We start from the raw sequence: 27,998 nt of genomic DNA, 5'->3' as shown, positions 1-27,998 counted from the left end.
CAGCCAACACTGTAACTCTATTCTTTACCTGTTGTTTCAGAGGCATGAGGAGCTCCAAGTGGCCAGGTGCCAGTACTAACCTCCAGTTCAATGGAATCATTGTTGAGTCCCCTGGTGGAAGCATTGCCCCCCTCTGGAACTAAGATCTCTAGGTCACCAAAGCATAAAGTCACAGAAACAAAAAGCAAAAATTTTGCTAGTGGGTCACTAGGGTTAGCAGTGAGTGGTGCCCCTACAGTTTCTACCCCTTGATCACTAGACTCATGAATCTTGGCTATCATATAAATATGATATTGCACCATATATTGGATGCTGATTTAGAGCATATGCAGCTTTCTGTAGAACCTTACCCCAGCCCTGAAAAGTATTACCGCCTAGCTGGCTTCGTAACTGAGTCTTCCAAAGGTCATGCCACCATTCTATCAAGCCAGCTACTTCAGGATGGTGAGCAACATAGTAGGACAAGTGAATTCCATGAGCATGGGACCACTGTAGCACTTCTTTTGCTTTGATTTGAGTTCCTTGATCAGAAGCAATGCTGCGTGGAAAATCATGACAGTGGACAAGGTATTCCGTAAATCCATGGACGGTGGTTTTGGCATAAGCATTGCATGCAGAGAAGGCAGATCAATATCTAGAGTAAGTGTCTATTCCAGTGGGAACAAAATACTGCCCCTTCCATGGAGGAAGCAGTCCACTTGATCAGCCTGCACCAGGTAGCTTGCTCTTCACCCCGGGGAATGATGCCGTATGGGGGCTCAGGGTTAGAATTGGCTGCTGGCAGATTGGGCACTCAACAGTGGCCACGGCCAGGCTGGTCTTGGTGAGAGGGAGTCCACGTTGCTGAGCCCATGCATAATGTCCACCCCTGCCGCCATGGCCACTTGGCTCATGAACACGTTGGGCAATGACAGGGGTCTGGGGAAAGAGGCTGACTGATGTCCACAGAACATGACATCCTATCCTACTGATGGCTATAATCCTCCTCTGCTGACGTCACCCTTTGGTGAGCATTTACCTAGGACACAAATATCTTCACGGTTTTGCCCACTCAGAGAGATCTGTCAACATACTTCCTCCTCAGATCTCTGCATCGCCGATTTTCCAGTCACGTCCCTTCCAAGCCCCTGATCAGACCACGGCCACAGCCCATGAATCAGGATATAGTTGCACACCTGCCCTTTTCTCCTTCTAAGCAGAGCGAGCAAACAGGTGCACTGCCCAAAGTCCTGCCCACTGGGAGGGTTTGTTTTCACCACTATTTTTAAGGGATATCCCAGGAAGAAGCTGTAGTGCTACAGCTTTCCACTTTGAGGTGGTGCTTGCATGTTCTGTAGAACCATCTGTAAACCAGGCCTGAGTCTCCTCTTCCTCTGTCAGCTGGTCATAGGGAATGCCCCATGAGGTCATAGGTACAGGCTGGGAGAGAGAAGGCAGGGTAGCGGGAGTAGGGACCACGGACATTTGGGCCACTTCTTCATGTAATTTACTTGTGCCTTCAGGGCTCAGGCCCAGTCCTGTGTACACCACTTCCATCTGATGATGGAGGGTTGCTGTGCATGACTAACTCTAGAGCTTCATGGGTCAGTTAACACCCAGTTGATAATGGGATGCTCAGGTCACGTGGTAAATTGTTCAATCTCTACAAAGGCCCAGTAGCAGGCCAAGAGCTCTCTCTCAAAAGGAAGGTAGTTATCTTCAGATGATGGCAGGACCTTGCTCCATAATCCTAAAGGTCTATGCTGCAATTCACCTGTAGGGACCTGCCAAAGGCTCCAAACAGCATCCTATCTGCCACTGACACTTCAAACACCACTGGATCTGGTGAATCATATGGCCCATTTGACAGACCAGCTTACACAGCACAAATATTCAGGGTACAGAGAGTAAGCAGCGAAAAAGAAACAAATCCCAGGAGTGACACAAAATCCAACAGGTGGTGATCTAGAATGGGCAATATTTAAAGAACAGGCAGGCATCTAGAAGTTCTGCCAGAATTTAGGAAAAGGACTGCAAGATAAGCAGACTTTTGGTTTTAGCAGAAACATATCTCCTGAGAAAGCAAAAATTAGCTTGGACTGAAAAAGTAAAAATCTACCCACCATTTGTCAGACTGGAAAAACAGAGATAAAGCCAGCGGCAAATATTAACAGAAAATAACATCTCTCTCAAGGACACTGAATCTATAAAGTGTCATGACAACCCCCTACTTTGAATGACTCCTGCTTTATTAATCACTGAGAAATTTTATTCTCTAAAATCATAGATTAGCAGAGACTTTGCTTTTTAAAATTATATCGGTAAAAATAAAACACCCAACTCTTGCCTGGAGGGTCTGAGGCACTTTGACACAAAGACTCCGTCTCAATTTACAAGCCAGGGGCAGAGATTCAGATACAACAGTCCACATCCATCTTAACTTTACTTTGCACCTTCCCAAGGACACAGGAGCCTGGGTCTACTTCACAGTCCAAACCTGATGTGGACCCTTCAGCCACAGCCCAGCTTTGCTTTGAGTCTCTCAAACATTGCTTCATTTAAATATCACCTCAGTTCTATCCTTTCCCCAAATCCTACATTAGTTCTATCTTTTCCTTTGCTAAGGCTCCAAATTTGCTCTGGTGGGCAGTGTCCTTCCTTGCACTGGGTCCAGAAGCCTGATGGTGTCAGACAATTTGCTCCTGGTTGTCTTAGGCTGATTGGGCTGGGACAGTTCTAATCAGTGTACATGCTAGAATGAGATGAGGAAGATATGCAGAAGCCCAGTTAGAAAGATCACAGGGGATTGTTGCTTGAGGACAAGGTAAGGACCCACTTAAGGGAATCAAGATATTAGGACAAGACAAGAGGTAAATGTGCTTTGGTGCCAAGCCTAAATGTTGGTCTGTTACAGCCTGAGTATCTCCTGCCTTCAGTTCAGATTGTGTTAGAACAGCAAGGAAGATTCAGTGGCTTCAACTGAGGAAAGTACTAGGGTGGTAGGAGCTGGGAACCAGTTGGTTTTGACTGAGATCTCGGGAGCAGGCCAAAGAGCCAGTGAGGTGAGCTCGAGCACAGCAGCCCTTGACTAGGGGCTTGGACTGGGGCCTCACACTGGACGATGTCTGGGAATTAAATTTTGCAAGTGTTTTCTTCCCACAGACACATCTTCATCTCTCTGAAAAGAAAATTCTAGGGAGGAAAAGAAGGAAAGAGGAAAGGAGGGAGGGGTATAGCTAGTGGCAAAGCCCAAAATAATGGACGCGGGAGTAAGGGAAGCAACTTATGATACAGCTCTCTGTAAATGCAGCGTTTCATGCTAGAGCTGGCGCCATGCAAATTAATGGAAAACACACTGAGTCTAATGTATTGGTGACCTTTAGACTTCATACCATTTTCTGAGCTACATGTGTGCCCCATAGGAATTGACTCTTTTTTTCCTTTTTTTAAAAATTTCTTACTTCTTTCTTCTTTTTTCTTTTTTAGCATATAAACCCAAGGTCGCTGTTCAGAGGGGAGAGGTTGGGAACATTGAGTTGTTGGCTTGTTTCACTCTCTGGAGGATTTGCTTGCAAGCAGCAGTGAATGGATCACTGTGAGAACACAACGATATTTTCATCTGTGAACTGAGCTATTCTATTCTGTTCCTGTTCCTTTTAGGGAGAGGAAAATTGTTCCTAGTTATTTTGGTCTCAAGTTTTTCAGAACTTCCATTACAAACCATAAAGCAAGTTTGACTTCTGGGAAATTCTATTCCAATTAATAATTTAAAATGTATTTATATGATGAGGTATGGATTCTTTAGAGGTTATCTTTTTATAATCTATTTTAGAAAATAGATTTTGGACTTCCCTGGTGGTGCAGTGGTTAAGAATCTGCCTGCCAATGCAGGGGACACGGGTTTGACCCCTGGCCTGGGAAAATCCCACATGCCGCGGAGCAACTAAGCCCGTGCGCCACAACTACTGAGCCTGTGCGCCTAGAGCCTGCAAGCCACAACTACTGAGCCCGCGAGCCACAACTACTGAAGCCTGCACGCCTGGAGCCCGTGCTCCACAACAAGAGAAGCCACCGCAATGAGAAGCCCTCGCACCGCAACGAAGAGTAGCCCCCGCTCGCCACAACTGGAGAAAGCCCAAGAGCAGCAACGAAGACCCAACGCAGCCAAAATAAATAAGTAAATAAATAAATTTTTAAAAAGTGGGAAAGAAACAGAGGTTTGTAAGGAGAAAAGTGAATGTGAAAAGTAAATGTAATGTATAGCTGATTCACTTTGTTATAAAGCAGAAACTAACACACCATTGTAAAGCAATTATACTTCAATAAAGATGTTAAAAAAATGACAAAAGTAAATATACAATGATTACTAGCAGTAATAATGTTTTATAACCCTTTTCTAAACCAATGGCTTTCACATCTTTTTTTTACTGCAACCAAGAGTATATGCATACTTAGACATATTTGTGTATGTATGTATATAGAGAGAAATGACACTGTTTCATAAAACACTACACTTTATACACTAAATATTTTTCTTTTTTATTCTTTCATTTTACAAAATGCTGGTCATTTTGTAAACTGATATCATGACCTACTAAATGAGCGGCAACCTGCAGTTTAAAAAAATACTACTCTCATGGGCAATATTAGCAGCTTCTTCATTAATCTTTAGTCCAGAAAATAACCTAAAAGCAATTTTATTTTCTAATACCAGACTTCTTGTGTTCAAAGGATCTACCCTTGAGAGTAGACACTCTTTGGGAGTGTCTCCTTCATTTTCACCTTGAAGTTACGGACGGAGGTCAACGAAGATATTACAGTGGAAGATCAGGACCATAGTCTTCCATCATGGTTTCTGACATCGGCCCTAGATTCTGAGTATCTCCTCTCCCCTGCCCCAGAAATACTTTTTAAGGTGAAGTCTTTATAAGAACTGGCAGGAACTTTATCCCGCTTGACTCAGGTGACACCTGCAGAGACTCTCATTGGACTAGAAATGGAAAGTGATCAAAAATAGGGACAGGTGAAATACCTAAGGCATTTCATAAAATAAAATACGACACAGCTTTGAATAAAGAACGTCAATCTGTGTGTAACGAACCAATATTCAAGGTATAGTTTTAGGTTAAAAAGAATAAGTTAAGCACACTGTGTGTAGTAGACTTCCATGTGTTTTTAAAAGGGGGACATACGTGCTTATATGTGCATAGAATATTTCTGGAAATTTCCACAAGATATTAGTAATGGGAATTGCCCCTAAGGAAGAGAAATAGAGGACTGGGAGTCTGGGATGATAGAGATTTAATATTTTTGCCTACCTTTTCATAGTGTTTGAAATTTTTATTTTGTGTATATATACATATTATTTTTTCAATTAAAAAAATAACTAATTTTAGGGAATTCCCTGGCAGTCTAGTGGTTAGGACTCAGCACTTTCACTGCCAGGGTCATGGAACTAAGATCCCACACGCCGCACGGCATGGACAAAAAAAAAAATAATAATAATTTAAAAAAATATGTTGGAGGAAGTAAGTACTCACAAACTCATTAAGATGAAGGGAGTTTTCCTTGTGAACAGTCCTAGAAATAGATGTTTATTATAGCACCAAAATTCATTATCTCTTTCATTTACATATATTATATAATTCACAAAGAGTTTCATATCCATTGCCTGACTTAGTGCTCATAACAACCTTCTGAAATAGGTAGGACAGTTACTAGAAGCCACAAGTTACAAATTGGAAAAAAACAGAAGGGCTAAAGGAGTTAAAAATCTAGAGCATAGTTTAAGGAAAGAAGTTTGGAGTCAGGTACATGATTATGATATAGTAGAAACTTGAAATTTTACAGTATTATGAGTTACCAAGTAGTTTATAAATAGCAGTATTTTTAAAGCCTTCAGCAAAATTACTTGCAATACTGATCTCTTAACTAAGAAACTCATGCATAAAGGAGGAAGGAGGCAGGAAAAAAAAAAAGCCTACTGAAACTCTTTGTGTAAAATATGCCCTATAATAGAGCATAAATTTTCAACCAGTCAGCTAATGACTGGCTGAAAATTAACATTAAAGAAGTTGCATTCAAAACTTCGCCATATAGAATTTTACTTTTGAATTAGAACAAATCTAAAATAATTACCTAAGTGGAAGAGAGAAATTACAAATCATCACTTACTAAATCTTGAATAATACCCTAAAGGCTTATGCTTATGGTCATTATATCTCCCAGAGTCCCAGATAAGCCAAATTTACACCTCCAGTCCCTGGGGAATTATTCATAGCAGCCCTTTCACTCTCAAGGGTATCCTAGATTGGGGATAAATGATATATCCACCGTATTAAATATCACACTCTAGTTTCATACACCTTTAAGATCCTCATGTTCTAGGGTTAGGGCTTCATCTCAAAACTAAGAAGTACCCTCATTCATGCAAAATCTGAAGAACCCATGTTCAGATTTTAGCAGCATGTATGACTCTCAGATAAAAAAGAGTAGTTTCCAAAGCAACTGTGGGCTTTACTAAAGAGATTAAAATAAGAAGGGAGTCTCAGCGTCTGATTTGGAATTTTTGGTTTGTAGGGGTCTAAAGGCAAATGTGAACCAAGTTTGGCTTGTTGAGACTGAGGTGGAAGACAGATAACTGATTCCACTTAGCAGACTTCTGAAGAGTTCAAAAAGTGCATCCCCTCCAAGAGCACTTCATTCATGAGTGTGTTTATTTATTAATAGTTGGAGCATGTTCTAAGCACTGCCTCAGTTTTGTCAATAGTTTTGGGGACCTTATGCTCCATTTCCAGCACTTTGCAGGAATGTGATACTATACACAAGGTTTTGTTTAAACCAGCCTCTGAATTCTTTCCTGCTTAGCGCTCTTTAGAATTTCCATAATTTGTAATTACTCTATTCACTAATTACAAAGATTATTCCCATGGTCCAGGTAGGTTAAATCGTTGCTGTGATTTTTTTTTTTTTCATGTTGCAAGTGAAACAAGCAGATGAATTGTAGCCAAGCTGGAGATCATGGTAACAGCATCTTTTCCTCAGCAGTAAGCAGATCATCTGTCCAGAATATATAATTATTGAAAGATTAAGGCATTAAGATGTGTTTACTTGCTACATTCTCTAAAGCACTTGGCATTTAAATTGAAGTTATTTAGTATGTGATTGCTTGAGGTTTCTGTGTAAAATACTAAAGAATATTTTAATCATTCTTCTATGTTTATATTTACACTTTTAACAAAATCTTTTCAGAATATATTCAACACGCGGGTACACAGATTCTCTCTCTGAGGTGTTCGGACTTGGTTCTGAATCTGACAATTTGACTCTTTTCTTGTTGTTTCTGTAGATGTTTACATATGTCTTCTCTTTTATTTCTCCCCTTTCTTTACTTTCTTGGAAATCTTTATTTCCTATCAATTACTCACCAGATTGTTCACAAAAGGAATCTTGTGGAGTTTTCTTTAGTTCTAATCGTCACTGGTTGAGTGATTTCTGTCCCTGCCTTCACTGTCACTATCACTGTCACTACCACCTCCATTGTTGTTGCCGTTGCCAGACTTGCTCTTGCTGTCACGCTCATCACCACTGTCAGATGCACTGTCGCTGCTGTCACTATCACTGCTGTCGCTGTCACTACTGTCACTGCTGTCGCTGTCACTGCTGTCACTCCTATCTGATTTGCTGTCACTGCTGTCACTACTGTCACTGTCTGATTTACTGTCACTGTCACTGCTGTCACTACTGTCACTGCTGTCACTGTCGCTGCTGTCACTGCTGTCACTGTCACCACTGTCACTATCACTGCTGTCACTGTCACTACTGTCACTGCTATCACTACTATCTGATTTGCTGTCACTGCTGTCACTACTGTCACTGCTGTCACTGCTTTCACTACTGTCGCTGCTATTGCTGCTGTCACTGCTGTCTGATTTGCTGTCACTACTGTCACTGCTGTCCCACTCAGTAGCCTATGAAATTACACACCCCTATAAAAACTGACAACCCCATACCCTGGGGCCTTTCTCACCTTCTGAGATGGCCCGCACTCTGTCTGTGGAGTGTATTTTTCTCTAAATAAATCCACTTCTTACCTATCAAAAGAGAAAAAAAGAAAAAGAAAAAGTGGGTAGCTATTCATTGCATGCTAAACAGGACTAACTTTTATACTTTTCAGCAAATATTTGGTTGGAATAGTTCTGTGTGGGCTATTGGTTTGAAGGGGCAATGGTAAGATTGCCCAGGCTTTGTTCTGCTAGGTTATTGGTACAATGAGGAATTCAGTTCAAATTAGTCTGTTCTGCCATAGTAAAGGAAATATTTCCATCATGACTATTAATCAGTTGTTAATAACATAGCGGTGTTAGGAGAGGATAGACTGTGCTGCTAAAATAAATAAGCCCCAAATTTGGGGGCTTAGTACAATAGAGGCTTATTGTTGCTTGTGTCACAATTCAAAGTAGCTCTCCTGTAGACAATGACCCAGGAACCCAGGCTGTTTCCATCTTATTTTTCTATCATCTTGCAGCTTCAATCTCACCCTGGCACTACCCATCTGAAGTTGGGGAAGGAAAGAAAATGAGAGTGAAAGACTATGCTGGGTATTTTAGGAATCAGACCTGGAAATGGTTCTTTACTTTTGTCCACATTCCATTGGCCAGGACCCAGTCACAGGGCCAAACCAACTCCAAGGGAAGCTGGGAAATGTGGAGGAACATGTGGATACGAAAGATCACGAATAATCTCTGCACAGACAGAGAAGATTCTCCAGCCTTCATGCTGGAGAACCTCACATTTCTGCAGGGGACCTGCATCCTGGTTGATTAGATATGGCTGAGAACACTTCTAGGTAGCTTGGAAGCACTGTTTAACTCTCTATCCATGGTTGTTATGAATAAATATAATATTAATAAATATTATATTATAGTTATTGTCTTTAGCAAAATATTTGAGGTCCTCCCTAAGACAATTTTAAAGATGGGACTAACAAGGAAGCAAGCCCACAGTGTGGATTACTCCTGCGTACATCTCATAAGACCTCGAATTAACATTTTTCATAACGTGGCTCCTAGGTAACTTGAATCTGAATCACCTTGATTCAGACTGTTAAATCTGAATTTGTTTAAAATACAGATTTCAAGGAGCCACCTCTGACCTATTGAATCAAAATCTAACTAAGCGGAGCTCAGAAATCTGCATTTTAAGATGTTTCTTAGTTTGTTCCTGTGTGCACTGGTATTTGAGAACCACTGCCAACAGGAAAACTGAACTATCTTCCACCTGAAAGTTGAATCTGCCTGTGACTGCAAAGTAAGCTCAGATCTAAGAGCAAATTTCAATCTTCTTTTCTAAACGAGAAGAGCCAAGCATAGCAGATTCTAGGATTTAAATTGTCATCATGCTGGCTGAAACAGATGATGACAGAGCCCAGATGATCGAGGCCAGAAAAGGAAGAAAGCAGGACAGGCTTAACTTGGACACCAAAACTCCTCAAAACTTTATTTTTGATGTGTGTGTGTGTGTGTGTGTGTGTGTCTGTGGGTGTATAAATCTCATCTCTACAGCTTCCTTTCCCACTACGTTTTCTAATTCAACCCTTCCCTGCCCTTTAAGTGCCTACTGAGCAAAAAGCCACCTGCCTACCTAGCCTTTTTGCTAATATGAAATGATGTAATAATATCCTCATCACAGGGCTGCTCTGAGGATTCAACAAGATAATGTGTGTGACGTGTTTAACTCAGTCCCTGACACCCAGGAGGCTAAATCAGTTCCAGCAGTTATCAAAATCTAACACAACCACTGACAGACCTATGGCATTTCTGGGCTCTCAGAGTAATCTCACAGACGGCCAGGAAATTGAAGGCCCTGATATATCATTACCCCAGGAAGGGCTGTAAATGGGTGATATAGGTGTCCCCAGTAGGTACATTATGGCATCCACCAGGAAATGAGCTAGGAATGCCAGGTCACCCAAGCACAACCTGCTCTGTGGAGGAGTGCCAGGGTAAATGATACGTAGGCCAACTCCACCAGTACTACCACCCAACACACCCACTCAGAGAAAGTTTTAAGCCAAATGTAAATCAGTGGATAACTTGCCTACATTTGCCTCTTATAGACATAGCCTTGGAGTCTCCTCAAACAACGAACCACCTATCAGTTCAGAAAATGACAGGGTTCAATTTGAATGGGTCTATCTGCTCCCTCACAGGGATGTAGCCAGGAAGAGAGAGAGAGACAGAGAGAGAGAGAGAGAGAAGTACCGGATGTGGGTGCTAAAATGCCTAAAGCCACAGGAAGAATTATGCTATGATGTTTTGCACAAGCTATTATAAATTTAAATGAGCAAAGACTAACTAAGACAACTTCCCCTTTAATTTTGGTTCGTAAGATCTGAGCAAAGTTAAAAAGAGGACTGTTGGTTAGCATGGAAAAGAAAGATTCTTCCACAATATTAATGGAATGGTCACAGGAAAGGGAAAATAGCATGTTGTGTTTTTCAAACTGTAGGTCGCAACCCCCATTAATGGATCATAAAATCAATTTTAGTGTATTTTTCATGAAAGAATAGAAGAGAGCATCATACATAGTAATGGTTTTTGAAAAAAAATGATTCAGTTTGTATGTGTATTTGGGTTACAAAGTAATATTTATTTTTTATAATGGATTATAGTAGGGAAAGTTTTAAAATGTGTAGCAGAAAACTAACTGCTCTAGATTCACAAGGAGTTTGAATCCAGGCCCCAACCCTTGCTAATTTTATGACTTATGACAAGCTTCAATTTCCTCAGTTGTAAAATGGAAATAATACCTACAAGAATTCTTGGAGAGTGAAATGGGATCATGTATATAAACTTCTTTAGCACAGTGTCTGCCACAAAATAATCACCTAATAAATGTCAGTTTCCTTCTTCTTTCCACTTAAGGTATTACGTATATAAACAGATTCTGGCACCACAGCAACAGTCATTTAATTTCCCTTGGCCTCCGTTTCTTCATTCTGAAGTAAAAGAGCCGAACTAGACGAACTAGTGCCTTGCCTGCTCTACAACTGTCTGATTTAATTAAAATGGTCATTCCATTATCACATTAGAGAGATTCTCTCTGAAATTATTGCAAATCCCAAGTGACAAAGAGATTTTTTAAATTCATCTTTTTGTTTTGAGGTAACTGTCGATTCATATGCAGTTGTAAGAAATAAAACAGAAATCTCGTGTGTCTGAGATAGTAAGAAATAATACATGGACTTTGTCTCCGATTTCTGGCACACAGCTTCTAACGCCTTTGGAACTTCCCAGTGAATTGCGTGTGTTTTGTATGCTAATGCGATGGCTGGGGGCTGGGGACTCCTGGATGGATGGATGCTGGTCGCAAGAAAGACCAAGGCATGATTAGAGCGCTGCAAATTTCAGCCGTGCCCCCTGCCCTCAAGAGAGGGGAGAGGGGCTGAAGATTGAGTTAATCACCAATGGCTAATGACTTAATCATTCCTACATAATGGAAACTCCATAAATACCACTAAATCACAGGGTTCACAGAAGTTAGTGAAAAATCCAGGTGCTGGGAGGGTGGTACACCCAGAAAGGGTATGGAAGCTCCCTTCATCCCTTTCCCATACCTTGCCTTATGCATTTCTTCTATTTGGCTGCATTTGAGTTCTATCCTTTATAATAAACCAGTAAGTATGGTGCCTTCCTAAGTTCTGTGAGCAGTTCTAACAAATAATCAAACCTGAGGAGTGGGTCGTGGGAACCCTCGACTTATAGTTGTTCAGCCAGAAGTTATGGGAGGCCTGGGACTTGTGATTGGCTTCTGTAGTGGGGGGAACTTATGAAACTGAGCCCTTAACTTGCGGGATCTGATGCTAACCTCAGGTAATAGTGTCAGAATTGAATTGAACTGAATTGCAGGACATCCAGCTGGTGGAGGAGAATTGGTTGGTGTAGGGAAAAACCTTGTTTTGTCGGTAAAAATAGCTCTGGAGTACCCTTCACCCAGTTTTCCCCAGCGGTAATATCCTACAAAACTGTAATACAATATCTCAACCAGGATATGGACTTTGATACAATAGCTGATCTTATTCAGATTTAGGTTTCTTTGTAGGTGCCAACTGGGGTTGACTAGTAATGGCTAGACTACAAGCTTGGAGGCTGCTTTGAGTCCTGATTTAGAGGAAGCAAATGTTTCTCACAATTAGCAATGTCCACCCAGGATTGAGAGAGTGGTGACATGATTGCTACAAATGTGCTGACTTCTGCAATAAGTGAACAAGACGTTTAAATTAAACATTTCGAGCTGGTGCTTAGTGAAGTAAAATATCTCTGTTTTTATATATTATAATGTTTTAACATACCAAGATCCAAAGAAAGAGCATAAAGTTATCTCTTCATCCTGAAATTATATGAGTAGTTCCAATGTAATTTTAGGTGGATAACCTACTCACAGCAGAGAGAGCAAGCTTTCAAAAAATCAATGGTAAAGTTTTTCTTTGGGCCTCTTTGCATAATTGAACTATTTTCATGTTAGTGCCTGAATTACTGCTTTATGTTAAAGGACAAAGGCAACCTTAATTGGGAACATGTATTTGTTACATTTTTGTCTACAAATTCTGCACGAAATCATGAGATTCATCAACTCAATTGAAAGATGAATGAAAGAATTTGGACAGAACAACCAATTTAAATAAATTTTTTCCTCAAAAGTCTTTTTAAAGTAGGCTTAACTACGAGGTAAGAGGTTATAGGAAGCGTTGCTTTCAGGAAATGTAAATCTGATATTGGGCTTTCTCACATCAAACAGACTGGAGAGCTGCTTTTGAATGTCTGAGATTTACTGTTAAGAATGGCAGTTTTGGGCTTCCCTGGTGGCGCAGTGGTTGAGAATCTGCCTGCCAATGCAGGGGACACGGGTTCGATCCCTGGTCTGGGAAGATCCCACATGCCACAGAGCAACTGGGCCCATGAGCCACAACTACTGAGCCTGCGCGTCTGGAGCTTGTGCTCCGCAACAGGAGAGGCCGTGACAGTGAGAGGCCCGCGCACCGCAATGAAGAGTGGCCCCCGCTTGCCGCAACTAGAGAAAGCCCTCGCGCAGAAACGAAGACCCAACACAGCCAAAAATAAATAAATAAATAAATTTATTAAAAAAAAAAAAAGAATGGCAGTTTTATATAGTGAAAATGGAGCATACCTTTGGTTATTTTTGTCTCAGCAAAACGCTATCTTAAGTTAAAAGAACTATGCGTATAAAGCAGTGCCTGGCATATAATAAGTATGAGACAAATGTTATCACCTATGACAATGATGATGATGATACCACATTCTTAGCTTTGTAAATTTTAGTAAACCACTTAACTTTTCCGAGCCTCAGTCACTTCATTCTCAGAGGTGAGGTGGAGTGAATAATAACAATGACTTTTATGCCTACTTCACAGGGTTACTGTAAGAATCAAACAAGATTATGTTTTTGAAAATACTTTGTAAACAGAAAAGAACTGTAGGTGTGTTATTTATTGGGTTGGCCAAAAAAGTGCTTCCGGTTTTTAAGTAAAAATAAAAGACACGTTTTTCATTTTCACCAAGAACTTTATTGAACAATGTATTCACCTTTTTGTTCCACTACCTTCTGCCATTTTCCAGGCAACTTCATAATTCCATCTTCCCAAAACTTTTTATCTTTTTGAGGAAAGAACTGTTCCAGGTGCCTTCTACAGTCTTCCAAGGAATTGAAATTTTTTCCATTAAGGGACTTTTATAAAGACTGAAATAAATGGAAATCCGAAGGTGCAATGTCTGGTGAATATGGTGGATGAATCAGAACTTCCCAGCCAAGTAACAGTAACAGTAACAGTTTTTGCCTGGTCATCAAAGAAACATGCAGGAACTTCCCATATTAGGGAAGTTTTCAACTATAATCTCTTCAAATATTTTCTCAGTCCCTTTCTTTTTCTCTTCTTCTTCTTGGACCCCTATAATTCGAATGTTGGTGCATTTAATGTTGTCCCAGAGGTCTCTGAGACTGTCCTCAATTCTTTTCATTCTTTTTTCTTTATTCTGCTCTGCGGTAGTTATTTCCACTATTTTATCTTCCAGGTCACTTATCCGTTTTTCTGCCTCAGTTATTCTGCTATTGATTCCTTCTAGAGAATTTTTAATTTCATTTATTGTGTTGTTCATCACTGTTTGTTTGCTCTTTAGTTCTTCTAGGTCCTTGTTAAACATATCCTGTATTTTCTCCATTCTATTTCCAAGATTTTGGATCATCTTTACTATCATTATTCTGAATTCTTTTTCAGGTAGACTGCCTATTTCATTTTCATTTGTTAGGTCTGGTGTGTTTTTGCCTTGCTCCTTCATCTGCTGTGTGTTTCTCTGTCTTCTCACTTTGCTTAACTTACTGTGTTTGGGATCTCCTTTTCTCAGGCTGCAGGTTCGTACATCCCGTTGTTTTTGGTGTCTGTGTCCAGTGGCTAAGGTTGGTTCAGTGGGTTGGGTAGGCTTCCTGGTGGAGGGGACTAGTGCCTGTGTTCTGGTGGATGAGGTTGGATCTTGTCTTTCCGGTGGGCACGTCCACGTCTGGTGGTGTGATTTGGGGTGTCTGTGGCCTTATTATGATTTTAGGCAGCCTCTCTGCTAATGGATGGGGCTGTGTTCCTGTCTTGCTAGTTGTTTGGCATAGGGTGTCCAGCACTGTAGCTTGCTGGTCGTTGAGTGGAGCTGGGTCTTGGCGTTGAGATGGAGATCTCTGGGAGATTTTTGCCGTTTGATATTACATGGAGCTGGGAGGTCACTTGTGGACCAGTGTCCTGAACTTGGCTCTCCCACCTCAGAGGTACGGCCCTGATGCCTGGCTGGAGCACCAAGAGCCTGTCCTCCACACGGCTCAGAATGAAAGGGAGGAAAAAAAGAAAGAAAGAAAGAACACAAAACAAAATAAAATAAAATAAAGTAAAATAAAATAAATAAATTTATTAAAATAAAAAATAAAAAATAATTATTAAGAAAAAAATTTTTTTAAGTAAAAAAAAAAAAAGAACCCTAGGACAAATGGTAAAAGCAAAGCTATTCAGACAAAATCACACACAGAAGCATACACATACACACTTACAAAAAGAGAAAAAGGGAAAAAATATATATATATTGTTGTTCCCAAAGTCCACCTCCTGAATTTGGGATGATTCGTTGTCTATTCAGGCATTCCACAGATGCAGGCACATCAAGTTGTTTGTGGAGATTTAATCCGCTGCTTCTGAGGCTGCTGGGAGAGGTTTCCCTTTCTCTTCTTTGTTCGCACAGCTCCCGGGGTTCAGCTTTGGATGTGGCCCCGCCTCTGCGTGTAGGTCGCCTGAGGGCGTCTGTTCCCCGCCCAGACAGGACGGGGTTAAAGGAGCAGCTGCTTCGGGGGCTCTGGCTCACTCAGGCGGGGGGAGGGAGGCGTACGGAGGAGGCGGGGCGCGCCTGCGGCGTCAGAGGCGTCGTGACGTTGCACCAGCCCGAGGCGCGCCGTGCGCTCTCCCGGGGACGTTGTCCCCGGATCACGGGAGCCTGGCCGTGGCGGGCTGCACCGGCTCCCGGGAGGGGCGGTGTGGAGAGTGACCTGGGCTCGCACACGGGCTTCTTGGTGGCGGCAGCAGCAGCCTTAGCGTCTCATGCCCGTCTCTGGGATCCGCGCTGATGGCCGCGGCTCGTGCCCGTCTCTGGAGCTCGTTTAGGCGGCGCTCTGCATCCCCTCTCCTCGCGCACCAGGAAACAAAGAGGTAAGAAAAAGTCTCTTGCCTCTTCGGCAGCTGCAGACTTTTCCCGGACTCCCTCCCGGCTCGCCGTGGCGCACTAGCCCCTTCAGGCTGTGTTCACGCCGCCAACCCCAGTCCTCTCCCTGCGATCCGACCGCAGCCCGAGCCTCAGCTCCCAGCCCCGCCCGCCCCGGCGGGGGAGCAGACGAGCCTCTCGGGCTGGTGAGCGCTGCTCGGCGCCGAGCCTCTGTGAGGGAATCTCTCTGCTTTTCCCTCCTCACCCCTGTGGCTGCGCTCTCCTCCGTGGCCCCGAAGCTTCCCCGCTCCGCCACCCGCAGTCTCCGCCCCGCGAAGGGGCTCCTAGTGTGTGGACACCTTCCCTCCTTCACGGCTGCCTCCCAGTGGTGCAGGTCCCGTCCCTATTCTTTTGTCTCTGTTATTTCTTTTTTCTTTTGCCCTCCCCGGGTACGTGGGGAGTTTCTTGCCTTTTGGGAGGTCTGAGGTCTTCTGCCAGCGTTCAGTGGGTGTTCTGTAGGAGCAGTTCCACGTGTAGATGTATTTCTACTGTATCTGTGGGGAGGAAGGTGATCTCCGCGTCTTACTCTTCCGCCATCTTGAAGCTCCTCTCCTTTATTTTCTGTTGACTAATTCCATACGCTTTTTGTGGTGCTTTCAGTTGGTCTAATTGGGAGCAGTAGTTGTTGGAATTAATCGTTTGGTTTCTGGAAGGAGCTCATAATAGGGGACTCCCTTCCAATCCCACCATATACACAACATCACCTTCTTTGGATGAAGACCAGCCTTTGGTGTGGTTGGTGGTGGTTCACTTCACTTGCCCCACGATCTCTTCTGTTCCACATTATTGTACAGTGTCCACTTTTCATCACCCGTCACAATTTGTTTTAAAAACGGGATCTTTTCATTACATTTAAGGAGAGAATTGCATGTGCAAATATGGTCAAAAGGGTTTTTTTCGCTTAACTAATGTGGAACCCAAACGTCAAAGCGATGAACGTAACGAAGCTGCTGCAAATGATTTTCAACGCTTGATTTGGATATTTTGAGTATGTTGGCTACCTCCTGCATGGTACAACGTTGATTTTTCTCAATTATTGTTTGAATTTGATCGCTATCAACTTCAACTGGTCTACTCGACCATGGAGCATCGTCCAGCGAGAAATCTCCTGCATCAAACTTTGCAAACCATTATTGACACTTTTGATCAGTCACAGCACCTTCTCCATACACTGCACAAATCTGTTTTTTTTTTGCATTTCGGTTGCGTTTTAACCTTTCTTGAAATAATAAGGCACAATATGCTGAAAATGTTGCTTTTTTTCTTCCATCTTCAATATTAAAATGGCTACACAAAAATTCACCAATTTTGATGTCTTTTTTAAAATGCACGCTGATATGACAGCTGTCACATACAATCTAACAAAATTGTTTTTTTTAAGTTTTAAAATTTATTTTTGGCTGTGTTGGGTCTTCGTTGCTGCACAGGCACTTTCTCTAGTTGCGGCGAGCGGGGGCTACTCTTCATTTCAGTAGGCGAGCTTATTGAGGTGGCTTCTCTTGTTGTGGAGCACAGGCTCTAGAGTGTGCGGGCTTCAGTAGTTGTGGCATGTGGGCTCAGTAGTTGTGGCTCACAGGCTCTAGAGCGCAGGCTCAGTAGTTGTTGCGCATGGGCTTAGTTGCTCCGCGGCATGTGGGATCTTCCCGGATCAGGGATCGAACCCGTGTCCCCTGCATTGGCAGGTGGATTCTTAACCACTGCGTCACCAGGGAAGTCCCAAACAAAATTATTTTGAATGAAGTTAAAGACAACTAAGTGCTACTACAGCCATCTTATGGAAAAAAACAAACAAACCTTTTGGCAAACCCAATACTATTATTGTTATTAGGTTTTCCCCCCTTTCTCTATAGAAAAGGTAATTACACATAAAATGTCCTTGCATCTAACTCTAACATGATTCTCATGGTAGATCCCACTGAGTGAAAGCCCATGGTAGTATTTTCCAATCTGCTGTCTCACGCTCTTTTTCCCAGCCCCCACCTCCTGCGACTACTCCTTCTCCTACCACCTCGTGAGCATTAGTGAAATGCCCACCTCTACTGGGACTGTGGCCCTCCTGTGTTCTGGTGTGGAGGTGGCAACAGGAGCAGATTGGCAGACAGAATAGATGTGGGCACCAAATCAGTGGACAAGGAAATTACAGCAAATTGACATGCACACATGCAGAATGTTCAGAAGAGACTGTACTGTACCAAAGACCATCGCAAAGTAAACTATTTCTATCTAAAATTAAAACACTGTCAAAGTTAGAAAACATAAATAGGGGAGACCTTCAAGCTGGCAGAGGAGTAAGACGTGGAGATCACCTTCCTCCCCACAAATACATCAGAAATACATCTACATGTGGAACAACTCCTACAGAACACCTACTGAACGCTGGCAGAAGACGCCAGACTTTCCAACAGTCAAGAAACTCCCCACGTACCTGGGTAGTGTAAAAGAAAAAGAAAAAACAGAGAAAAGAATAGAGATGGGACCTGCACCTCTGGGGGGGAGCTGTGAAGGAGGAAAGGTGTCCACACACTAGGAAGCCCCTTCACTGGTGGAGACGGGGGGGGGGGGGGGTGGCAGGGGGGAAGCTTCGGAGCCACGGAGGAGAGCGCAGCCACAGGGGTGCGGAGGGCAAAGCGGGGAGATTCCCGCACAGAGGATCGGTGCCGACCAGCACTCACCGACCAGCACTCACCAGCCCGAGAGGCTCGTCTGCTCCCCCGCCGGGGCGGGCGGGGCTGGGAGCCGAGGCTCGGGCTTCGGAGTTCGGATCGCAGGGAGAGGACGGGGGGGTTGGCGGCGTGAACACAGCCTGAAGGGGCTATTGCGCCACAGCTAGCCGGGAGGGAGTCCGGGAAAAGGTCAGGAGCTGCCTAACAGGCAAGAGAGCATTGTTTTGGGGTGCACGAGGAGAGGGGATTCAAAGCACCGCCTAAACGAGCTCTGGGTTTTCTCTGGGTTTATGTCCAGTAGTGGGATTGCTGGGTCGTATGGTAGTTCTATTTGTAGTTTTTTAAGGAACCTCCACACTGTTCTCCATAGTGGCTGTATCAATTTACATTCCCACCAACAGTTCTTGCTTATATCTTAAGGATAACTTTATTACAGGATTTGAGGGAAAAAAATTCAGAATAGAGAAATTATGAGCTCCCAAGACTTTTTTTCGAGAGATGCTGATTGTGATGTGTGTGTGCGTGTGTTCAAATCCTGGAAATACTAAAATAGCTGTAGAAAGAGGAAAGGAAACTTGAGATTAAAAAAAAAATTATTGTTTTACTATGGAAAGTGGTAGGGAAAGGAAATAGGAGTTTGGAAAAGTGTCTTTCCATACAAGCAAAAGTTTCTATCTGTGTACTTGAGAAGGAAGTAATAACCGCAGACGAAAGAACATGGTATGAAAGCAAACAGTGTGACATTTGTAGGGCACAAAGACCGAGTTCTTTCTACTCAAAATAAAATGCTTAAGTTATGCTGTCTGGCAAAGCCCACTGATGTTTGTACTGTGCTTATACCTGGATGTCTTTGTTTCCTGGAGCCCCTAAAAATAAAAGGACATATTCTATGTGGCATTTAGAATTAGTCATCAACTCACCCTGGGCTGTTTTCACTAAGAACCTGCTGCCCTTTAGTTTGGGCAGCAATGAGTCATCTTTTCTTCCAGCATTCATGAGCTGATAATCATGAACTTGGAAAACCTTGAAAATTCAAGGTAGCAAGTTTTTTGAAGAATTTTAACAAGAAACTTTAAAATCATGGGTCAATAAGAACTTCTGCACTTTCTGTGAGAAGGAGTATTTTCTGTGTTCTAGTTTCATTACTGTTGGGTGATGTTAGAACATGATTCTATTAATTGCATTGGTATTTACTGAAGATAGTAGTGTAAATGAATTAAAGCCACAGGCTCAAGAGTCAGACTGCCTTGGTGACAATCCAGCACTGTACTTATTGGCTGCATAAACCTGTGCCTTGGTTTCCCACTTGTAAATAGGGGTAGTAATGAATATAACTCATGGGGATATTGTGAATTCAATGAAACAATACATACGGAGAGCTTAAAATAGTTCCTGGTATATAGTAAGCATTTAATAAGTTATTTTAAACACACACATAGAAAGACCAAAAAAGAGACTTTTATGCTAATTCAACATTCATCTAACTGTTTTGCCCAGTTTCAGTTCCAATACATTGGAAATAAACAATGCCAGGGAAAAGGGGGCCATTATTAAAGAGTATCAAAAAAATGACACAATGATTCTCAAATTGAGGCACTGAGGATCCTGGCATTTCATTTAAGAATATTACTATTTTTACACAAATGCTCTCTTAGGTTTTTTTAAATTTAAATATGTTACCAGAGACTTCCCTGGTGGACCAGTGGTAAAGAATCCGCCTTCCAATGCAAGGGACGCAGGTTCGATCCCTGGTTAGGGAACTAAGATCCCACATGCCGTGGGGCAACTAAGCCCGCGTGTCACAACTACTGAGCTCTCGCGCCTCAACTAGAGAGCCTGCATGCCTTAAACTACAGAATCCACACGCCCTGGAGCCTGCGTGCCGCAACTGGAGAAGAGAAAACCTGCGTGCCACAACTAGAGAGAAGCCTGAGTACCATGATGAAGAGCCCGTGCGCTGCAACGAAAGAGCCCGCGTGCCGCAGCTAAGACCCGACGCAGCCAAAAATAAATAAAATAAATAAATAAATAATAAAAATTTAAAAAATGTTATCAGTAATTTTACTTATTACTTTGTTAAAATGTTATAACCTGAGATTACTTGAAATACCCTAGGATAACCAAATTAGGAATCACTGTTGTATATAAGAAATGTTCACCAATGGAGGGAGGTGGGATTGGGAGAGTGGGATGTTGGGAGGCAGAATTACTTGGAAAACTTTTCAAAGTACAAATATCCATCCTCCCTACTCTTCCTATAGGTAAAGAACCACTCATACCCTCAAAAGAGGGTAAACAACTTAATAGTTGAAATGTTGGAAGTATAATGGCAGTGGCCTCAAATTCTCCAACTTTTGGAATTAACTTTTCCCTTAAGTTACAAACTAAGCACTGCAAACCACATTTTGCATATGATGGGAAAAACAGAGGCTTCTCCGATGTTCCTATGATTTGTTGTAAAGGGAACTTGTGTTCTCCTAGATGCCTGTCACCACAAATTCCTGCTTCTGCCGAATTCTGAATCCCCACTCCCTTCCTGTGTTCTCACCCCACTGTAGCCATCCTGCACTTGCTTTCTCCTCATTCACCCCGAACACTACTGATACAAATCACCCCACGTTTGGCTCTCCCTCTCCTTTACTTCATTTTTGCCCTAGCATTTATCATCAGCTGAAAAATTATATAGTGACTTCATGAGGACAGACACTTGGCCTGCTTGGTTTGCTGCTATATCCCTAGTGCCGTACCCCATGCAGTAGGAACTCAATGAATGTGTGTGTAATAACTGAGTCATGGATGAAGACATTTATTATTATTATTTATTTTATCTGTGTAGCAGACCTTTATTGTGGACTTCAGTTAATGGAGGTTACTTACAGCAGAGCTCAGAACAGGAAACAACCTAAAATGGACCCCTTAACATCTCTGTTTTCCAAGCTCCTGGACCATCCCCCCCTCAGGGAATTTCTCACAAACCTTTCTCTTCAGGCCCTGTTTGTGACTTTCTTTTTTTTTTTTTTTTTTTTTTTTTTAAATTTATTTATTTATTTATTTATTTTTGGCTGTGTTGGGTCTTCGTTTCTGTGCGAGGGCTTTCTCCAGTTGTGGCAAGCGGGGGCCACTCTTCATCGCGGTGCGCGGGCCTCTCACTGTCGCGGCCTCTCTTGGTGCGGAGCACAGGCTCCAGACGCGCAGGCTCAGTAATTGTGGCTCACGGGCCTAGTTGCTCCGCGGCATGTGGGATCCTCCCAGACCGGGGCACGAACCCGTGTCCCCTGCATTGGCAGGCGGATTCTCAACCACTGCACCACCAGGGAAGCCCTGTTTGTGACTTTCTTGAGGCTTCTTTCCCCTTCTCTTTCAGACACCATTTTGTCTCTCCTCCTGTCCCAGGTCCAGGACTCTTCTTGCTCTCAATACTGATACAACCGGGAACATTTCTGCACAATTAAAAGTCCAATTGTTGTGTTTCCAACACTAGGTGCCTAAAAACTGATTAATCATAATCCTTGGTCCATGACACAGTGTAACCTTGGTCCAGGCATGGCCTTTATTTATTTTACTTACATATTTTCTTGTTAAACAATAAATACCTGTATATGTACCACCCGGCATGGAAATGAGAACATTCATCATTTCTAACGTACACCTAAGTTCTCCTCCCTCTCCTGCACCCTGCCTCTTTCCACTGGAAGTCACTATCTGGCCACTTCTACTATTATTCCCTTAGCCTTTTAGAATGATAGTTTTAACACAATATGAATATTTCTTTAAGGTACATTGGGTAGTTTTAGTCATTTGTAACTTTTTTTTTTAAAAAATGAGGGGGTATATGGTTATATCTAATGTTGAGGGCTTACTTTTTACTCAAATTATATTTCTAGGATACATTTACCTTCATTTTTCTTTGTAGTAAAATATTTCATTGTCTGAATATACCACCATTTATCAGTTCTCCTATTACTGGGTGTGTGGATTTTCCCTAAGTTTTTGCTGTTTCAAACAGGAATGCTTCCATGAACACTCTTGTGTATGTCTCCTAATGTATGTGGAAGAATTTCTTTTGAGTATATATCCAAGAGTAAAATTCTTCATCATAGAGTATATGAATCTCTAACTTTAAAAGATAATGCCAAATTATTTTCCAAAGTAGTTGAACCAATTTACACTCCCACCAGCAAAGTATAAGCTAGTCTATTAATCCACATTCTCTCCAATATTTGATGATATTAGACATATTCAATTTACTAATGGATTGGGTTTAAAATTGTATCTCACTGTGTTCTTCTTATTAGGTTGTAAATGTGCCTTACATATTCTTACTATCAATTCTTTGCAAAGGTGTTGCAAATATTTTGTCTCCATTTAGTTTTTTTCACTTTCTTAAAGATATCTTTCAATATAGAGAACATTTTAGTTTAATATGTCGAATTTATTTTATGAGAGAAATCTGCTATCATAAATGTTCAAGGGGTAGCCTTGAAAGATAATAAGGGAAGTCCCCCCAGGTGGGTAGTGCTTCAGGTCGTGTACCTGATCGTCCACTTCATGTGAAGAAAGAAGCAACCCAAGGTTAGAATATACCTGGATTCATGGTCAGTGGCAAATGCTTGGTCTGCTGGTTAGGGACTATGCTAATTTCCTAGAGCTGCCATACAAATTGCCACAAGTTGGTTGGCCTTTTAAAAGCAGTCCTTCATAGTTCAAGGTGGCCAGAAGCCTGAAATCGAGGTATCAGGAGGGTTGGTTCTTTTGGAGGCTCTGAAGAAGAAACCATCCCAAGCCTCTCTCCTAGCTTCTGGTGATTGCCGGCAATGCTTAGCATTCTTTGGCTTTAGACTTATCACTTCAATCCCTGCCTGTATCGTGACCTCTCCTTCCTCTCCTTGTGTCTCTCAGTGTCCTCTCCTTATAAGAGAACCAGTCACTGGACTTAGGGCCCACCTTGATGTCATCTCAAGATTTTTAACTAGTTACATCTACAAACATACTATTTCCAAATAAGGTCACATTCGGAGGCTCTAGGCAGACATGAATTTCTAAGAGAAACTGTTAAACCCACTACAAGGCCTAAAAGGAGAAAGACTAGACTATCAGGAAAAAGAAAGTCCAGGAAACAGGCACATCACTGGACATGAGAGAACAACCATGAATTATGAAGAGCTTTATAACTCACAACACCCACCCAAGAGCACCAACATGGAAGGGGCTCTGAACAGCCAGGTGGACAAAATGACTGAGCCAGTGCCTGGCCGGCTGTGACATTAGTCGTTCTCTGCCACCACCATCCACTGCCAGCACAATGGGCAAACGAGTGAAGTAGCTTTGCGTCAGGGAGAAAGGCTGTGCACATGACCAGCATGTAGCCCCATTCACTAAGGTGACTTAGCTATTGTCCCTGCCAAATGCACAGGCTGCAAGCAAGAGAGACCAACGCTGAGGTGCCATATCCCATCTTGTTTACCTCACTCAATAATAAATCGTGGAAATTGCTGGAAATCATTTGGAGTAGCTCTAATTGATTATTTTTAATAGCCACATAATACTCCAGGGCATTCCAAGGCTTTTCCTGCTATGGCCTCCCTTCTCATTGCAACACGCTATTAAATTCCTCTTGTGGTAGGAAAGTGTGACAAGGAGCCAAGAGCAATAGATGGTGAGGATACCTGAGAAGAACCTGTCTGAGCAGCCCCTCCCCCATCAAACAACATGCTTCCTCTCCTCCTGCTCCAATTCCGCATTACATATCTAAATTTAACAGCTCAGAGAAGAGTTGGATTTCTTCAGCTGATAAATTTAATTCTGGGGATTGAGTTATATATATATATTTTTTTAAATTTTTTTTAAGTCTTTATTGAATTTGTTACAATGTTGCTTCTGTTTTATGTTTTGGGTTTTTTTTTTTTTTTTTGGCCACGAGGCATGTGGGATCTTAGCTCCCTGACCAGGGATTGAACCCGCATCCTCTGCATTGGAAGGTGAAGTCTTAACCACTGGACTGCCAGGGGAGTACCCGAGTTATATATTTTAAAACCATTTTTGGCCACAAGTTAATAAAGCTACTGTTCTTTCATATAAATGATGAAAACAGAGAAACTCTTTGAAAACCTTTCCATGAGACTTGGCCCTAAGACAATATTGCTGAGAAAGTTAGCTGCAAAAACATTCTCAGAGTCGCTGTAAGCAGAGGAAGGTCAAAAAGCAAGCACACAAATTCTGGCGTGAAAGTTCACGTAGGTCCTTTTGAGATCCCTGTATATGCACACATTTCTCTTACTGATAAACCTCCGATCGATTTAGGAAGGGGAAGTAGAGATGGTGAAAGAGACACACTGGTCTACCTTCCAGCTGTCCACAGAAAAGCAGCTGCTGCCTCCGGTTGCCCTTACATGGCATCGTTTCCTGTTGTCCCCAAGTGAATTCTGCCAGGACACACGGGGGCAAGTGGTACTTGCCATTTCCTGGAAGACAACCACAGGCCAACTCTACAATTACTCAGAGGCCCTAAGTACCACAGCAGTAATCAGGCATCGGTCACCGGAAGAAAAGACGTATTGGGCTCTGGGTAGATATGTTGGGCATGGAGGGTGAAAGGTCCAAACCGCACCTGGTCAGGTCCTACCAGGAAAGCGTTGCCTCCACAGATGCTGTGAGAAACATTTCTACATGAGACAGTTGATGACCACCTCAAACTGCTCTGCTGTCCAGAATATGTGAGTGGGAGCAAAATTTCATGGAAGCGAACAAAGATTTCTGGAATGTTTAGAGATGCAGTTTATATTGGCAACAAACCGTGTGTTAGGTTAAGCTAAGTAGTTTTGCAGCTGCCTTGTCTTGCATAACTGGATCTCAGACTGAAAAAATCACTGCTCTACCAGCTAACAGCTAGTTTTAAATGACTTCGAGGAAGAATCCACCAACAATTTTATTTCCCTGCAATGCAACAAGCAGTATATTAGCTATGCTTAACATCAGCATCTGTAATTTCATAACAAACCAATTTTGATACCATGTCGAAAACACTAGGCTATTTGTAATCAGTTCCCTTGGAAGTTGTAACCCTTCATTACCATAAATAATAATTCAGGTTGCCTTCTAAAGCACAGCTACTGGGAATTCCCTGGTGGTCCAGTGGTTAGGACTCTGCTTCTACTGCAGGGGGCACAGGTTCAATCCCTGGTTGGGGAGCCAAAAAAGAAAAAAATTTAAAAAGTAAAGCACACCTACTTTTCGTGATTAAAAACTAAATTATTGTACATGATTTGAATTTTACCGTCTCAAGAAATTTCTGTAAACTTTTAAAAGTGGTTTTTGAACTTTATCCCAGAAACTCTTTCTTCATAAGAAATCTTCCCAGAGGGATAAACAGATAAAAGCAGAACTGCTCTGATTAAAGCATGTTCTCCCCTCCTTGCATTATTCCCCACAAAATAAAATAAATAAATAAATAATAAATGGTCATAGTTGATGAGTTAATGTAATCCTTATTTTTTTAATTTTTATTTTGAAATAATTATAGACTCACAAGAAGTTGCTAAAATAGTACAGAGAGGTCCTGTGAACCCTTCACCCAGCTTCCCCCAAAAGTAACATCTTATATAACCATAGTGCATTATCAAAACCAGGAATACTGTTAACCAGACTACAGACTTTACTCATATTTCACCTATACCCACTGTTTTGTATGATTCCATAGATTTTGTTCACATGCATAGATTCCATCACCACAAAACTCCCCTGCGATACCCCTTTGTAGTCACAACCTCCCTCTATCCCCATCCCTCCTGAACCCCTAGCAACCATTGATCTGTTCTCTCCTGACCTGATCCCTATCATTTTGCTGTTTCAAGAATGTGATATACATGGAATCATATAGTATGCAACCTTTTGAGATTGACTTTTTTCCCTTAGCGTAACGCCTCGAGATCTGTCCAGGTTGATGTGTGTATCAATAATTCATTCCTTTGTATTTCAGAGTAGTATTCCACTGGATAGATTTACGTCGGTTTCTTTATCCATTTACCTTTCGAAGGACATTTGGGTGTTTCCAATTAGGACTGTTAAAATTAAAGTTGCTAAAAAATTTGTGTACAGGTTTTTGTGTGAACATAAGTTTTCATTTCTGTAGGATGAATGCCCAAGAGTGCAATTGCTAGGTTGTATGGTAAGTTTATGTTTAATTTTCTAAGAAACTGCAAAACTGTTTTCCAGAGTAATTGCCCCCTTTTGCATTTCCACCAGCGATATATGAGATCCAGTTTCTCTACACTCTTGTCAGCATTTAATATTATCAATATTTTCCACCAGGCTAATTGGTGTGTAGTAATCATGTATTTTTAGATCAATATAACCTTTCCTTTCTTTGTACGTCCAATTTAAAATTGAGAACTGTTTAAATAATCAAGAATAGTACTTCCCAGTCGCATAGCACAGGGAGATCAGCTCAGTGTTTGTGACCAGCTAGAAGGGTGGGATAGGGAGGGTGGGAGGGAGGGAGACACAAGAGGGAAAAGATATGGGGATATATGTATATGCATAGCTGATTCACTGTTATAAAGCAGAAACTAACACACCATTGTAAAGCAATTATACTCCAATAAAAATGTTAAGAAGGGGCTTCCCTGGTGGCGCAGTTGTTGAGAGTCTGCCTGCCAGTGCAGGGAACACGGGTTCGAGCCCTGGTCTGGGAGGATCCCACATGCTGCAGAGCAACTAAGCCCATGTGCTACGACTACTGAGCCTGCGCGTCTGGAGCCTGTGCTCCGCAACAAGAGAGGCCGCGATAATGAGAGGCCCGCGCACCGCGATGAAGAGTGGCCCCCACTTGCCGCAACTAGAGAAAGCCCTCGCACAGAAACGAAGACCCAACACAGCCATAAATAAATAAATAAATAAATAAATAAACAAACAAACAAACCCAAAGTTAAAAAAAAAAATGTTAAGAAGAAAAAAAAAAAGAATAGTGCTTCCGAAACATAAAATTAGCATAAAAATACATGTAATGATATGAAACCAAGGATAGCTGTTTCAGACCGAATCTCAATGGATGGCTTTTACTGAGGTCAATGATCTGGTCCCAGCTATAAAGGTTTAGAAACTTTATATTTTTCATTGACCTAAGCAGGCATTGAGCCATGCCAAATAATCTGCTAAGAGACTTATCAGCAGGCTAGAATATCAGGAATAACAAAATCAGGCAAACTTTGCCCATTTCCTCTGGCATGGTGGGTCTACATAAGATCCCAAAACTCAGAGCAAGAAAGAAAGCACAGGGCATGGATGTTGCTACAGGCATTTTTATAAAGCTATCCTAGCCTGATAGAAGGCTCCCTTCACCTTAGATACTCCCTAGTGAATCGCAATCCCAGTCTATAAGATGAAATCATCCTTTGGCCATGACAATCTAAAGACAAAGGTCCAATTTTAATCCCCTTTCTACAGCGGGGTCACTTACCTTCTTTTGGATTTGACGCTGCAACATGAACATGTTTCTTTCAATTTCCATTAACATGCTAATTCCGAAGTGTACTGACTAATTTTCATTTATTAC

The 27,998-nt window shown here is 42.0% G+C and overlaps 2 protein-coding genes and 1 pseudogene across 2 annotated transcripts in view; 1 reads left to right on the top strand and 2 right to left on the bottom strand.

Annotated features, from left to right (window-relative positions):
* Window positions 1–5,546, bottom strand: part of DMP1 (dentin matrix acidic phosphoprotein 1) — a 28,795-nt gene extending 23,249 nt beyond the window's left edge. Inside the window, exon 1 of the mRNA XM_059923885.1 lies at window positions 5,520–5,546. The gene's annotated coding sequence lies outside the window, so the exon portion shown is untranslated. The remainder of the gene's footprint in view (window positions 1–5,519) is intronic.
* LOC132366749 (uncharacterized) lies at window positions 18–27,959 on the bottom strand (annotated as a pseudogene).
* Window positions 15,582–27,998, top strand: part of SPARCL1 (SPARC like 1) — an 89,360-nt gene continuing 76,943 nt past the window's right edge. The window contains exon 1 of the mRNA XM_059922373.1: window positions 15,582–15,733. The gene's annotated coding sequence lies outside the window, so the exon portion shown is untranslated. The remainder of the gene's footprint in view (window positions 15,734–27,998) is intronic.

The sequence above is a fragment of the Balaenoptera ricei genome, chromosome 5 (assembly GCF_028023285.1).
Source record: "Balaenoptera ricei isolate mBalRic1 chromosome 5, mBalRic1.hap2, whole genome shotgun sequence".
Lineage (NCBI taxonomy): Eukaryota > Metazoa > Chordata > Mammalia > Artiodactyla > Balaenopteridae > Balaenoptera > Balaenoptera ricei.
This window is presented reverse-complemented; position numbering and strand designations above follow the sequence as displayed.